Source organism: Pinus tabuliformis, chromosome 4_2 (assembly GCF_031772625.1).
Source record: "Pinus tabuliformis cultivar Carrire ecotype Pingquan chromosome 4_2, CPIR1, whole genome shotgun sequence".
In the NCBI taxonomy this organism is placed as follows: domain Eukaryota; kingdom Viridiplantae; phylum Streptophyta; class Pinopsida; order Pinales; family Pinaceae; genus Pinus; species Pinus tabuliformis.
This window is the reverse complement of record NC_142304.1, coordinates 754,739,031-754,754,041: the sequence shown is the minus strand read 5'-3', so window position 1 is coordinate 754,754,041 and position 15,011 is coordinate 754,739,031.

The window sequence follows — 15,011 nt, the reverse complement described above, 5'->3', positions numbered from 1 at the left end:
AAGAACCTAGATGTACTCCTCAAGTATTTGGGGGGTTTGCACCACCATCTACATGAGCAAGTGATGATGTTCAAGCCCAAAATGGTGGACGAGGCTTGTGTACAGTGAGAGTACCCAGAGAACATAGGCTTGAAAAGAGCACAATCAAGTGGAACGAAAAAAAAAAGAGCAACAAAAGGCTTCTAAGGATGGAAAGAAGAAAAAAAGGGGGGGAAATATAAAAATATGGTAGCCATAGCACATGAGTGCAAAAATCCTGTAGACCACTACAACGACTGGAACATTGATCGCCATACACAAAAGAAGTGTTGGAAGTTGCATCTAGAGCTAAACCCTAAGAACAAGAAAAAAGATAATAAGAAGAAGAATGTCATGGCCACTGATTCTAGCAACCAGGTAGAAAGAAACTTAGATATGAATGAGAATATCATCCATACATTAGTGTAGAAGGAGGTGAATCTAAGTAGCCTCCAGCAACAGGAAGAGAAAGAATTTACAAAACTCTTCCATGCAAAGATACAGGTCAAGAAGATGAAGATTGATGCTTTGTTTGACTCAGCATTGCAGGAAAATCTCATTACAACAAATATTGTCAAGAATTTGGGGTTGGAATTTCATCATCATCGAAACAAATATCCAATGGGATGGGTACATAAAGATACAGAGTTGAAGGTAACAAAAAAATATAAAATTAGATTTGCTATCAGTGCTGATTTTATTGATGAAGTAGATGTCGATGTCGTTCCATTTGATATATGTGGAGTCGTGTTTGGCAGTCCATACATGTACATGCATGATGCATTATTCATGAGGAGATCTACCTAGTATCAACTCATCAAGGATGGAAAATCATTCATAATCAACGCGCACAAAGGAAAGTAAACAATTTCACTCGTAAGTGCCAGCCAAGGCAAGAAATTGATCAGTTCTAGCAAGAAGTATGTTTTATTGTTCTTAAGAGAAAATCAATTTGTCAAGGAGTTAATAAGAGGCAAGGCATCCCTAGAGGGGCGTACTAAGAAACAAAAAACAACAATTGGAGGAGTTGTTACACGAATACAAGGACATGTTCCAAGAGCCTAAAGGGCTACCCCCTAAGAGAGAAGTGGAGCATGAGATCTAGCTATTGTGAGACTCCCCATTGCCAAATATTGGGTTGTATAGGAATTTTTTTATAGAAGCAAGTGAGGTGAAGAATCAATCACAGTAGCTGCTGGAATACAGTGTCACTCGACTGTGTACATCACTATGTGGGTCACCCATCATCATTATGCCATAGAAGGATGAGACTTGGCAGATGTGTGTAGATTACAGGGTGTTGACTAAAATCATGCTCAAGAACACATACCCCCTCCCCAGGATAGACGATATGCTAGATCAGTTGCACCATGAAAATTGTTTCACCAAGCTGGACTTCAAGTCTTGATATCACCAGGTTTGAGTAAAAGAAGAAGATACATGGAAGACCACCTTCAAAACCAGGCAAGGTTTGTATGAGTGGTTAGTTAGTCCATTTGGACTTTGTAATGCACCACCTACATTTATGAGATTAATGAATAATGTACTACACCCTTTTATAGATTCATTTTTTATTGACTATTTGGATGATATACTGGTATATAGTTCCACCTAGGAGGAGCATATTTCACATTTGATGTAGGTGCTGGAAACATTGAAGAAGCACCCCCTACTTGAAAATATCAAGAAGTGTGAGTTTGCACAACGGTAATTGGTTTATTTGGGATATGTTATTGGTGGAGGATAATTGAAGATAGATCCTTCAAGATGAAGACCATCATGAAATGGCCAATGCTTACTAATGTTACTGAGGTTAGGAGTTTCATTGGAGCAACAGAGTATTTGAGAAAATTCATAGTCTAATTTTCAACAGTAGCAGCACACTCCACACCATAACAATAAGTGGCAAGAGTTTCGAGTGGGTAAAAGGGAAGTAGAAGGCTTTTGATTATTTAAAGAAGAATATGAGTGAAGCACCAATTTTTGCATTACCAAACTTGCAGTGCCCCTTTGAAGTGGACACAAATGTTATTAGGTATGTTATGGGAGTTTTCTTGATTGAAGGAGGTAGGATCATTTACTACCATTCTGAAGCATTTCATGGAGATGTTGTTAACTACCCTACCTACGACAAGGAGATCTATGCCATGGTTTAAGCTATGAAGAAGTGGAAGCAATATATGATGGGAAAAGAGACAATAATCCAGACAAATCACTAACTGTTACAGTACTTGCACACTGAGAATAAGCTACAATAGACCAGAAACTACAAGTGGATGGGGTTTTTCCAACAGTTTCATTTGGTGATTTAGTATAAGAAGTCCATCACAAACAAGTTGGTTGATATGCTTTCAAGGCCACCTAAAAATACCTAGGAGAAGATAATTAGAAAGAAAATATTTTAACTTGATGGGAGGGAAATATCATGTTAAATCACTTAGTTGAAGAAAGATACAAAATAGTGTGGAATAAATAATTATATGAGAAAAATCTAGGTTTTAATGAACAAGGAAAAGCATCTTTTTTGGTAAAAAAAAAACCTAGGAAAAAAGGTTGGCAAACATTAAAGCAAGACAATGCTAAAACATTGTTGGAAAGAAAATTATAAAACGAAACCACCTATTAATCAAATAGGTTGTTGATTATTGTGGGAAGAAGATCTTCGCTCAGGGGGAAATCATAGAGGCAGTTCATGGTCAGGAGTAATGTGCCTGGTTCCTGAGTGTTTTCCAAGCAATAATTACAGTTAGATTCCTCATATTCTGTTATCTATGTCAAATGTTAAATGATATGCACTTTTTTGATCAACAAAATAAATCCATGCCTTAGACATACGTATATGTTCATTTCTACATGTCCAGTATAAAAGATCTCTATTTTGTTAATGATAATTTTATGTAAAATTCCTTGTGCGTGCATGGACAGTGGATCATATAACCATATATTAAATACGGATTTCTTTATGCACGCAAGTAAGAAATTATGTAGATACTAGAGTCTTCTATGAAAAAATTTGCATAAAGTATGATCTTATATTCATACAATAGATTCGAAAGTTTAGTGCCACATACATAGTTATAAGAATGAAAGAAGAGTATATTGCATATGAATATTTAGGTTCTCTTCTATTCAATGGATATATGTGTTCATAAGATCACATTTGCAGGCATAAACATGTATACTTTTGTAACATTGTTCCTTTATATTAAGCCTATGTGCCTACAAGTCATGCATTCAATTTTTAGGAAAGGTTATCATTATTGAAGTTAGAGAAGGAATGTTGAAGTCTCGTTATGGTCCTATATGATTTATAGAGAAAACGAATACCTCTAAAAGAAGGATAGTGTGTAGGATTTTTGTGTTTCCTTTTTCTATAAATTTGGAATGTTTTTGTCTGTAATTAGTTGTGGAGATAAAAAACAGATAGTAAAACTTTATATTAATCCCGTAATTATACATGATTATGCACAAGGGTGTTTTATTTGCTAGTTAAACTAGTTGACATAATTGTTAAGGGTGATTTGTTTCAGAAATCCTCGAAAAACCACTAAAATAGTAATAACTTTTTGCATTGTTAGATGATTCCTTGGAATTACATAAGAGCGACAATTTTAAATTTATTAAGGTTAAAATTTTAGACAATAACGAGAAGAAAATATGAGATAAATAATGTATACATTAATTAGATGAAACCATTATTTTCTAGAAGTCCCTCTCATATGGAAATGGCTAGAACTTGCACACAACATTAACTAAATTCAACAGTTTGTCTAAGACAATCTCAGTTGGAAGAGAATTTACATGGGAGAGATATAATAGAAGTAAGGGTATTTCCCTTGCAATTAAATAAAATGATCATGTTATATATATTAAGTTAGTGAAGGTAGAAGAATCCAAATGAGATGAAAAGAGAATATGTAGCGAAAAAAAGATTTACATTCATATATTGATGACTAACTGTTGGCTTAGAGGGTCTTGACCCAGGTTCAGATTTAGTTGCGCTAAACAAGTCCCTACAGTACTGTCCCTTTCGGCATCAGTCCATGGTGCACTGACTAAAGTCTCACCTGAAGCAGTATGGGGGGATGCTGGAACCAAGTTTCCACACCCAGAGATTAGTGTGATGTCCTTTTGTGACATAGATCTGCCTATGCGCAAATCTATAAGCCTTCATAGGTTATCACTATAACTTCCATTAATTAGCCTCTAGACCTCCGCAATGGTCTACAACTAGCTTTTGCAAAACTTGAACTTTCCAATTATCTATTTACGCGCACCCTATATTTCCCTTAGATCAATATTTACTATAATCTGTATCTTCCTCTGGGCAAATCTATAAGCCTTTACAGGTTATCATTGCAACTTCTATTAATCGGCCTCTAGACCTCCATGAAGGTCTACAACTAGCTTTTGCAAAACTTGAACATGCCAATTATCTATTTATGCGCACCCTAGATTTGCCTTAGATCAGTATTTACTATAATCTACCTAAGTGTTCAATAACTTTAAGAGCAAGCATTATGATCTGCACGTAATCACCTAACATCAATTGTGTTCAGATAATAAGACAAATTAAGTAAATTTGCCCATCAACATTATTATTTCATAAAGACCTCATTCATCACAACATATATCCTAATTATACATAACAAAAGTAAAGGGATAAAAAAAAGGAATTTATGTAACAATCTTTTTTATTGATATTCAGCAAAGGCTTATAGACTCAAAACTTCCTTGCACACTCAGCTGCAGGGGTCCACACACTCAACTACAGACACTACTCTAGGCCTCTATGCACTCAATTGCATAGCCTTTTCCCCCTTTGAGACTTACTCTTATGTGGTTGACTTATTCTTTCGTACCCATAGACAAAATTTGATCTTCGCCTTAGACTCTCTAAGGAACACCTATTTATGTAATTATGGTTCGTATACCATTGGTAGATCTTCAAAAACCAACTCAAGTTTACATAAAAGAGGGTAAAAAATATTTTTTGACTCTTAACTATCTACACGCTCCGCGACCACAATTTGCAGAGACTTTACATCTTTTTACATCAAAACTTGGGCTTTTGCCCCAAAACTGACCCAGGGGACCCCATCCCAACACTAACCTCATACTCATGTTTAAAGAGATAAATATTGAAGTTTGTTAAATTTCATATAAATATAGAGGGAGCATAGAATTATGGAACAAGTCTTGAATTCAAGTACCAACAAAAAGACATCTAAACAGTGAAAAGAGAGCATCAAAATTGTCGTTAACCCAAAGAAGCTTTTATCTTACTTTTCAAGTAATTTTGAAGAAATTGTTCAAGTCGTAAAAGAAATTTATATGAAATTTGGATTCTAGTAAAGTGTTGGGACTTGTACGAATGCAAAAAAATCATAGATAAATAACAATGGAGATAATATATGAAACATACATAAATTGCATCAGATATGCAACCACGAAAGAAATTCAATCGTATATGCAATACGAACAAAAAATTAAAACAATCATGGAACATATTAACAATATAGCCATATAATAATATTAAAAATAGGTATAACTCTTCCATAATAACTTTATACATGTATCTAGACAAATAAAAAGAAAGGGAAGTGTGTACAATTTTTTTAAGACATCATAATATATAAAAAGAAACATAAGTTTATAAAGCTTCAATACTTTAAACGATAATGTGAAAGTAATAGACCTAGAAATTACACACATAGTATAGTAACTATGTAATGAATGAAGTTATATATATATATATATATATGAATGTTGTTAGCTTCACTCTTATGTGATGGAAACAATTCTAATTCCAAAATAATTAAATTAATTAAATAAAAAAGGTTGGATTCAATTTTATCTTTCTAGATTGAGTTTGTTCTTCATGGTTAGGAGTGAGTTTAGGCCTAGTTGGTTGAGAAATTCTCTCCAACTAGTTAGGCGCCTTGATTAGTGTTTGGTTAAGAGATTTTCTTAGCTATAGTGTCCAAGATAAACGTACTATCTTGATAAAAACTCTTCGTGTATTTATTTGTATTATTATCATTATTTGTACATTATATTGAGAATGTGAAGAATGCTGTGAGGTTCTAAAAGCTTTAACACCATGTCTTTTTTTTATGTCTCTAATATTTTAATGTATGTTTATTTTAAATTCCTTAAATATGGTATCAGAGTCATATGGTGATTCTCAATGCATATAAGTTTTTTGTAATTAAAGGATGAATTGAAGTTTGCGTGCAATTTTATTGAGTGGATCGAGTGAGATGAAAGTATGAATGTAGTATGGTGTGAAAAAAAATTGATTTGGTGAATGCGATGATCACATCTAGGTTGGAGATGAGCGTATGTCTATTGCTACCAAAATTGTGGAAAGAGAGCCTATATCAAAATGTTCATGAGGTAAAACAAAACCTAGTTTATATTATGGATTAATTGGTGATTGTTGAGTAGTGGTAAAGCTTTGTGCTTTAAATATTTCATTTCTATATCTATCACATTAGATTGGGGGCTGATACGTCTTTGAAGCTTGTTTGGCACTTTTATATTTTTTGGATTCCGGTTACTGCTCTTAAAATATATAGTAACAAGACTTCATGCTCTTCACTCATTGCAATTCCTATGATTTGGATTCGGCTTGTGTTTGTTGCATATTCCATCCATGCAATTCTTCTGAGAGACCATTTCTTGAATTTGTTGTTGGAGAACGATCTTGTTGACCAAGCTCGCTTGTTCTGCTGTTATGTAATGCTTACAATTTTTTTGGCTTCTGCCCATCGAACTGATTTCTTGTGAAGAGTTCTGACCTACGTTTTTTGGAAATATGCATTGTTTACGATTTCTGAAGAAATAATTTAGGAAAGTGCAGCACAAAAGGGGAATTAAGAAACAGAACAATGGAGCAACCAGCGAGCTAAGACGACCCAATGTAAGGAGCCATTCTACATGAGGAGCGATGTTTGACGTTGTGTCGATTGGACCTGCAGATAGTTGGAGAACTCTTTGCTGACTTACCTCCGGATGTCGTAACTCTCTTCCCTTTACAAGAACAATTGCAATCTGGGTCAATCAAAGCATAGCTTAGAGCCATTGAGGTTCTGTGACCTATGTTGAGAGAACCCAGTATACCTTCAGTCTGGGCTACGTGGATGAGTGGTTCTAACAGTGTTCTCTTTAATTGGTATGAGACAGCTGACAAACATAGAATTTGCTTCTGATTATAATCTTGGATTAGATGTCAAAGTGCCGTGCAACTAACATGTGAATCTTCCAAGATTAAGTCGTTTTCATTGTTTTTTGTTACACATCTATGGTTTTAGTGCTAGCAGCCTGCATTTACTTACGAGAGACCATCCTCATCTTCGAGAAGCTTACATGTGGATAAGCAGATTTATGGTGCGGTGAGCGTGAAGTTCAAAGGTCAAATCATTGATTACTCCAATGACAACAACCTATAGGCCGTAAATGGCTACTTACCCTCTCACTCATGGAATGGTGTATGTTTATTTCACACATAAACTCTAAAATATAGAAGGTAACCTATCACTTGTGAGTGCTTCCATACATTTCATTAAATTATTTTAATAATTTAAAAGGACATATGTAAAAGAATTTTAAAAAGGTATCATAAATTGAAAACTCTTCTAATGGAGTGATGGAGTGATGAGGTTTGTTCAAAATTATTTTTTTAAGATTTGTGTTAAAGTGAAGTGTTTTGTAATTTTGGAGCAATAAGTGTTATTGTAAATTTGGAGTGATAAGAGAATATTTTTAAAGGAGAAAGTCATTATTGTATTCCAAAGTAATGTTTTACTTTGAGATAGTTAAATTTATTTTAAAGTCTAAAAGGAAGTGAATTACAAACTGAATCTATTGATATTATAAAACGTGGTCATATTAATAATATCCGATCAATTATTAATAACTATAATTAATAATAAGTAATAGAAATTATAATTATTGTTATTAAATGGATAAATATTATAAACCAAATGGATTGATACTATAAACTCAAGGGGTGAATATTGTAAACCTAAGGGATTTTTCAAACCAAAGGATATAAATATTATGATAAATATTAGAAACTATAAAATAAATTTTGAACCCTAAGGTTAATATCATAAACCTTACAATTAATGTTATAAACATAATAAATTAATAAATACAATGGATTAATATTAATAACCCAACACATCGTATTAAAAGCTAGGAATACAAACCCTATAGTTAATAAACCCTAGGGATTAATATTGTGAACCTTAGGCTTCCTATTAAACACTTAGGATAGAAAAACTATGATATATATTATAAACTCATGGAATTTATATTATAAACGCAATGAATTTAAAACCCAAGGGATTTATATTAAACCCTAAATTAATATTGTAAACCTTATGAACAATATTAAACCTTGGCAATATCAACCCTTAGAATATTAAACCCAAGTGATTGATGTTATAAACCCAAGGCACTGATAAATGCTAGGGATTAATACTAAAAAGCTAAAAACCCAAAGGATTAATAATGGTAACGAAATCATAAGATAAATATTATACACCATAAAACAAACATGGTTGATAATGGTTGATTTTCATGTTGAGACAATCTTCGTCATCGTGCGAGGTTTGGCTATGGTTGACCATCATTGATTTTCATATTTAAACAATCTTTGTCACAATGCAACATTGGACTATGGTTGACCATGATTGATTTTCATATTGAGACACTTTGGCTCTCCTTCAAGCACGACACTTTGGCTCCCCTTCAACTATAACGCACCATCTCATATGTTGTTGTGTGCATATGGGGTTACTTAGGTCATGTTCACATGTCTTCCTAGTGAATAAGAACATTTTCTTGAAGAGGGGCCTCTAAATCCAACAGTCATGGTTGGCATTCCATAATAATATTAACGACAATAGACTCATAGGGTACTCACACATTCAAGGTTTGATTGACTATGGTTGATTCTCATATTGAGACCATATTTATCATAATGCGACGTTGGACTATGGTTGACCATGATTGATTTTCATATTGAGACAATATTTGTCACAATGTGGTGTTGGACTATGGTTGACCATGATTGATTTTCATATTGAGACAATATTTGCCACAATGTGATGATGGACTATGGTTGACCATGGATGACCATGGTTGTCGCAATGTGACGTTGGACCATTGGGATGCATGACCATGGATGAGCATGGTTGTCACAATGTGGCATTGGACCATTAGGATGCACGCCCATGGATGAGCATGGTTTTCACAATATGACATTTCACCATAGGGACACATGACCTTTCAACTTTGTATATGCATATTTCACCGTTTTTTCTTCTCTACATCTTCAAAATTGAAGTGCTTATCTATCTCAAAGATCCAATCCAATAATTCATTTGGATTCACGTTACCATTATAGGATGGAGGATTAAAGTTGGGTTTCATATTTACTTTCTTTATGGCTTGAATGAAACTTCCCTCCCCGTACTCAATGTTAGGTCGATTTCTCCCTTTTACTACTTCAACTTGTTTTTTTCTTCGTCATTGATATTCAACATGGAAACCCCTATGATCTCCTATTTCAAAAACTTCGAGCTTTGTTGTTATCCCCAATAATACCTCCACCATATCTAGGTTTCCTTTCCTCTGTGTCCCTCCTCTTCTCCCACATTCATTGTATGCCATTGTACATAAGTTCTTTTTATAGTAGGTCATCTCTCTTCTCCTCTTGCGCATTTTTAAATCACACATTGGTATCACTTGGAGAAGTCTAGTATGAGGATAAGCCCAAGCTTGTACCAATTCATGCAACTATCAAGACGATCACACAGCAACGGAAACACGGTAATTTTGTTAAATAGATCCCAAGGAATGATTTACAATTCTCCCAAGATTTAATCTTTGACACTTGTCGTAGCTGAGAGTCCTAAACCCCTTTCATCTCACTAATTCCTCGATGGCATATCTCGTACACCAATTAACTCCTCTAAACACAAAGCTTCACCTTTTAAGGTTGATCATTGGTGATCATTTCAACTTCTCTTATCTATTCTCCTTCAACCATGCCACTTTGTGTCCCCTTCAATTGTAATGCTCCATTTCCTATGTTGATGTGTGCATAAGGGGCTCCGTAGGTCATGTTCATATGACTTCCTAGTAAATAATCAAACTTGTTTGAAGAGGTTCCTCTAAATATGATACTAATGATCATCATTGCACAATAATATTAATGGACATAGACTCATCTGGTACTAACACATTCAAGAGTTGATCAAATCCCTTTGGACTCAATGAGATATTATTAGTTGCAATATGTGGTGCTCGATGGCCCATCGGATTTGAAAGGATGTCCAATATTGTTTCTCCTCCAAAGTCTACTGGTCGATGATTAGGTGAGGGATTTAATTGTGTAGATTTATTCTTGTGATATCAAAGGTCCTCGACAATTCTAGGGCCTGTTCAGGGTTCCAATCCCATGCCAATTTAAGGAACGCACATATTTTTATGACTTTGTTCTTGGTTCGAAAATCCCACTCCTATGTCATTTTTTTTTGGCTTTCTCAGGTGGAAAACCAACCCCAAAAAAATTAGATAACTTTAATGATCAAGTGATTAAATACATCGAAGGCTAAGGACTTTATTTATATCCATGAGAAATTCTTAATTTAAAAAGCTATAATATTCACAAAACCAAAACTCAACTAAGAAAATAATAAAATAAGTGAGGAGGATTGCATATTCAGCCAAGATGCTCTTGGATCATAAAATAATATCATTTTACATGTAACAATGACCTAGGTATTTAGTGAGGAACTCTAAGAAAATATGTGTCAATCTTTGGTAAACAACTTTGAACTTTCTCTGATCTCATTTTGCGTGAGCCAATGACATCAATATTTAATTTACTTACATAACCACATTAATAATTATGGTTCATATACATTAATAAACATATATCAATCACATGAAAAACCACATTAGTAAATGTGGTTGATAAATGGCGCTATGTGCCATATATATATCACAAAAATAATTAATATTTCATAAAATATTATAATTATTATATTATATTTTTGATAATAATTATAATAATTATTATATTATATTAATATTGATATTATCAATAATATAACATGATAATATCATTGATATTATTAGTTTTATAAACTCTATGGTTTATAATATTAATCCCTTAGGACCCATGTGGTGTAGCTCAATTTGTAATCAGCTTGTTATGAAGTAATATGTAAAGCATAAGATCCCAAGCTAAAATCCCTTTGGGTTAGACTAATAAAAAAATATATTAATCTGTTAAGTTTATTAATCTCATGAGTTTATCATATTAATAATCTCTCGGATTTATTACTTCCTTGAGCCCCAAAGGTTTATCATTTTACTAATATTATCATATTATATTGCTAATAATATGAATACCATTATAATATAAATAATAATATTTTATGAAATATTAGTTATTTTTGTAATATTATTATTGATAATATATATTATAAACACAAGGGATTAATATTATAGGCACAAGAGATTATCACTATTACAAATCAAAGGGATTTACTATAAATGTAAGGGATTAATAAATACAAGATATTAATATTAAAAACCAAAATGATTAATATTATCAACCCATGATATTAATATTAAACCTAAGGAATTAATATTATAAGCCCAACGGATTATGAACCCAAAATTCAATATTCATTTATTACTAACATATGTAATATTTGGTCCAGTAAAGTTGAGACATGATTGATTATGAAGATATGTAACATGATCGAACCAAACCAACCACACACTAATTTTTTTCACTTGTTGTACTAAACAAAGCAAAATTGAAACTTTCATCGGTTTGGTGGGCAATGATGTCAATGTTGGACACAAAAATTTTAGGGTTCTCGCAAGAGAGCCAATTATATGATTAATTAATATCTACAAGTTGAGGAAAATAGTCACATGGTATACCCTTCACAGATACTTGCAATTAGCACAATCTTAGAGCCAAATGGAATGGAAGAAGTCTTACAAGTGGATAGGCCAACTATCAGACGACCTCAGATATCAAGATTTTTTAGGCGATCAAATGGAAATCATTGGTGAGTACAGGATACCACAATTAGATGAAATCCTACATGGTGGTCAGTATCGATGGAATCAATTGAATTATATTGGTGGCCTTAACAATGTCAAAATTGTGATGGCTCAAGATGATAATATTGTTTTATTTCGAAATATAATGGATTGGAGTCTCTTGGATGGATATGTTGGAGCCCACAAATTGTATGGAGTGGTAATTTTGAAAACTATCAATGGATCTTGCAACACTTGGAGGAGAACAAAGATACTTGTAATTTTGTTAGATCTGAGACTTTTGTGATCCATATTGTAGATAAATATATTTCAGATTAATCACATCATTAGGATTTGGTCGACGTTTCGAACCAACTAATGTGCTCCAAAGGATGAACAACATTAGTTGGTTCAAAACGTCGACCAAATCCCAATGATTTGATTAATCTGAAAGATATTTATCTATACTTGTAATTATTTGACACTACTATGATAAATTTTTCATCTTGATCCTGACTCGAGAGTGGAATATATTATGCTCCATAGCATCTAACCATTGGTTGCTACTATCTCAATTGTTAACAGCTCAAGAAACCTTTATATCCCTTACAAGTCGGGGACACAGGGGATGGTAAGAGTGAGACATTATTATGTGAAATTTGTCATGAAATCTTTTTTCTTGAGAGAACCTACAACATTATTGGGTCGTAATCATCTTTCTCATGCTCCTTGTATCTTTAACTCATTTGAACATAATTTTTCTTGTCCACTGTGCACAGATGAGTTCACCTAGCTCTCTCCCCTAATGGAGGCATGCTCATCAACACCATTCGTCCATTAACTCAATTTTATTAAATATTCATCTCTAAATTTTCTTGTCGTGTAATATGTTCATATGATAATATGGTTTTACACAATTAATAAATTTTTGGAATTATTAACGTCATTTTAATATTATATTGGTAGTATGGGTGTGATAGTACTTATTTTGGTGACATTTATTTATCTTAGTATTGTTTAAAATTATGAAAGATTAATATCATGTAGAGTGATTTTAAGCATTCACTTGGATTGGATATTCAATTTACTAAAACATTTTTATTCCATAGAATATTATAGAATATGTAATGAATAATATAGTTAATTTAATAAAAAATATTTGACACATAAGTTAAAAGGGCTAAAATTTATCATGTGATGTTTTATTCGCCGATATGCGATATTATTTCAACCTAGGGTGGATGTAGGTGAGGGGAATTTTTCTTTTTTTAAATCAACACACGTGATTGCATATCAAAGAATATGCTTGGTCTGAGAACTACATTAAGTTCACATCATGAGCCCATGGAAACCCCAAATTTCATTCGGGCAAGTCGGGTTGTGTCACTTGTGGGTGTGCCTTCGTTTGGGTCATGCACCCATGGAAACCCTAAATTTCATTTGGGAGGGTCTTTTCATGTCACTTATGGGCATGTCTTCATTTAGTTTGAGCTCCCATATTAACTTGTTCAGGCAGGTCAGGTCATGTCATTTAGGGGTACCCAGCCACATGGGCTCATCCCAAAAATGTTAAGTTTTGATCGCCCGTGTGCCTTGTGCCTATTGGTGCAACCTGATTTGTGACCCCTTCATTGTGCCTTTGTTCACGTCGTGCATGCATGGAAAAACCAAATTCTGTTCAGGTGGGTCACGGCATGTCATTTGTGGGCATGCCTTTGTTTTGGTCATGTGCCCATAGAAACCCTCAATTTCATTTGGGCGGATCACGTTCGATCATGTCACTTATGGGAATTTCTTCATTCATGTTGTGCACCGATGTAAACATGTTCGGGCAAGTCAGGTCATGTAGCTTATGAGCATGTGCACACATAGGGTCATGCAAAAAATTCTAAGTTGTGATCGTTCATGTGACTTGTGTTCATTCGTGTTGACCATTTACTTACTATTTTGTTGTGCCTTCATTCAGGTCGTGCACCCATGGAAACCCTAAATTTCAGTTAGGAAGCTGAGGTTGTGTCACTTGTGGGCGTGCCCTCATTCAGGTCACCCACCCATGGAGACATATTCGATTTGGTTGGGTTGTGTCACTTATGAGTGCCTGGGCACACAAAGTTGTGCTAAAATTACTAACCTGTGATCGCCCATGTGCCTTGTGCCCATTTCTGTGACTTGCTTTCTGGTCTCTCCCTGTTGCCTTTTTTCGATGTGTGCACCCATGGAAATTTGTTTATTCGGGTTAGGTCATGCCAAAAATGCTAAGTTTTGATTTCCCATGTGACATGTGCCCATTTGTGCAGTTTGTTTGTGAGCTGCTCCCTCACGCCTTCGTTTGGGTCATGCATCCATAGAAATGCATTCGGGCGTGTCAGGTCATGTCGTGTCACTTTTGGGCACCCAGGCACATAGGACTCTAGAACGTAATGGATTCTTCATCTTGACAGTCTTCTTTACTCATTTTCCTTCTCCTTGACCATTATTTTTTACTTGATATGCATCAAATTGAAGGTTTTTGAGATAGGTAAGGTACTAATTATCCTATTTTTCATATTTCAAAATTTTTCCTTATTATTAAATTAAATTTTGCATTGTCTAACGAATTCTTGCAATTCTGCAGCTAACATCTGTTTCTGCAACCAACTCCGCTTTAATGAGGGTCTAAGGTGCCATTCAAGGAAAGAAAGATATGGGTAGAAAGAGGTTGATCCCCTCAACGATATCCTCCTATTTATTTGCACCAAATCATTAGAAGAAAGCTCAAATTACGTGGTCAAAGGAAAAGTTAACACATAGCTGGAGCAAGCGAGCGAGAGTTCGAGATGAAAAAGCATCATGATTCACTTTGCCAAATAGAAAATCGTGAGCGAATCAGTTTGAGAAGTTTGAATTAGAACCCAGTTAGCTGAAATTAGGCA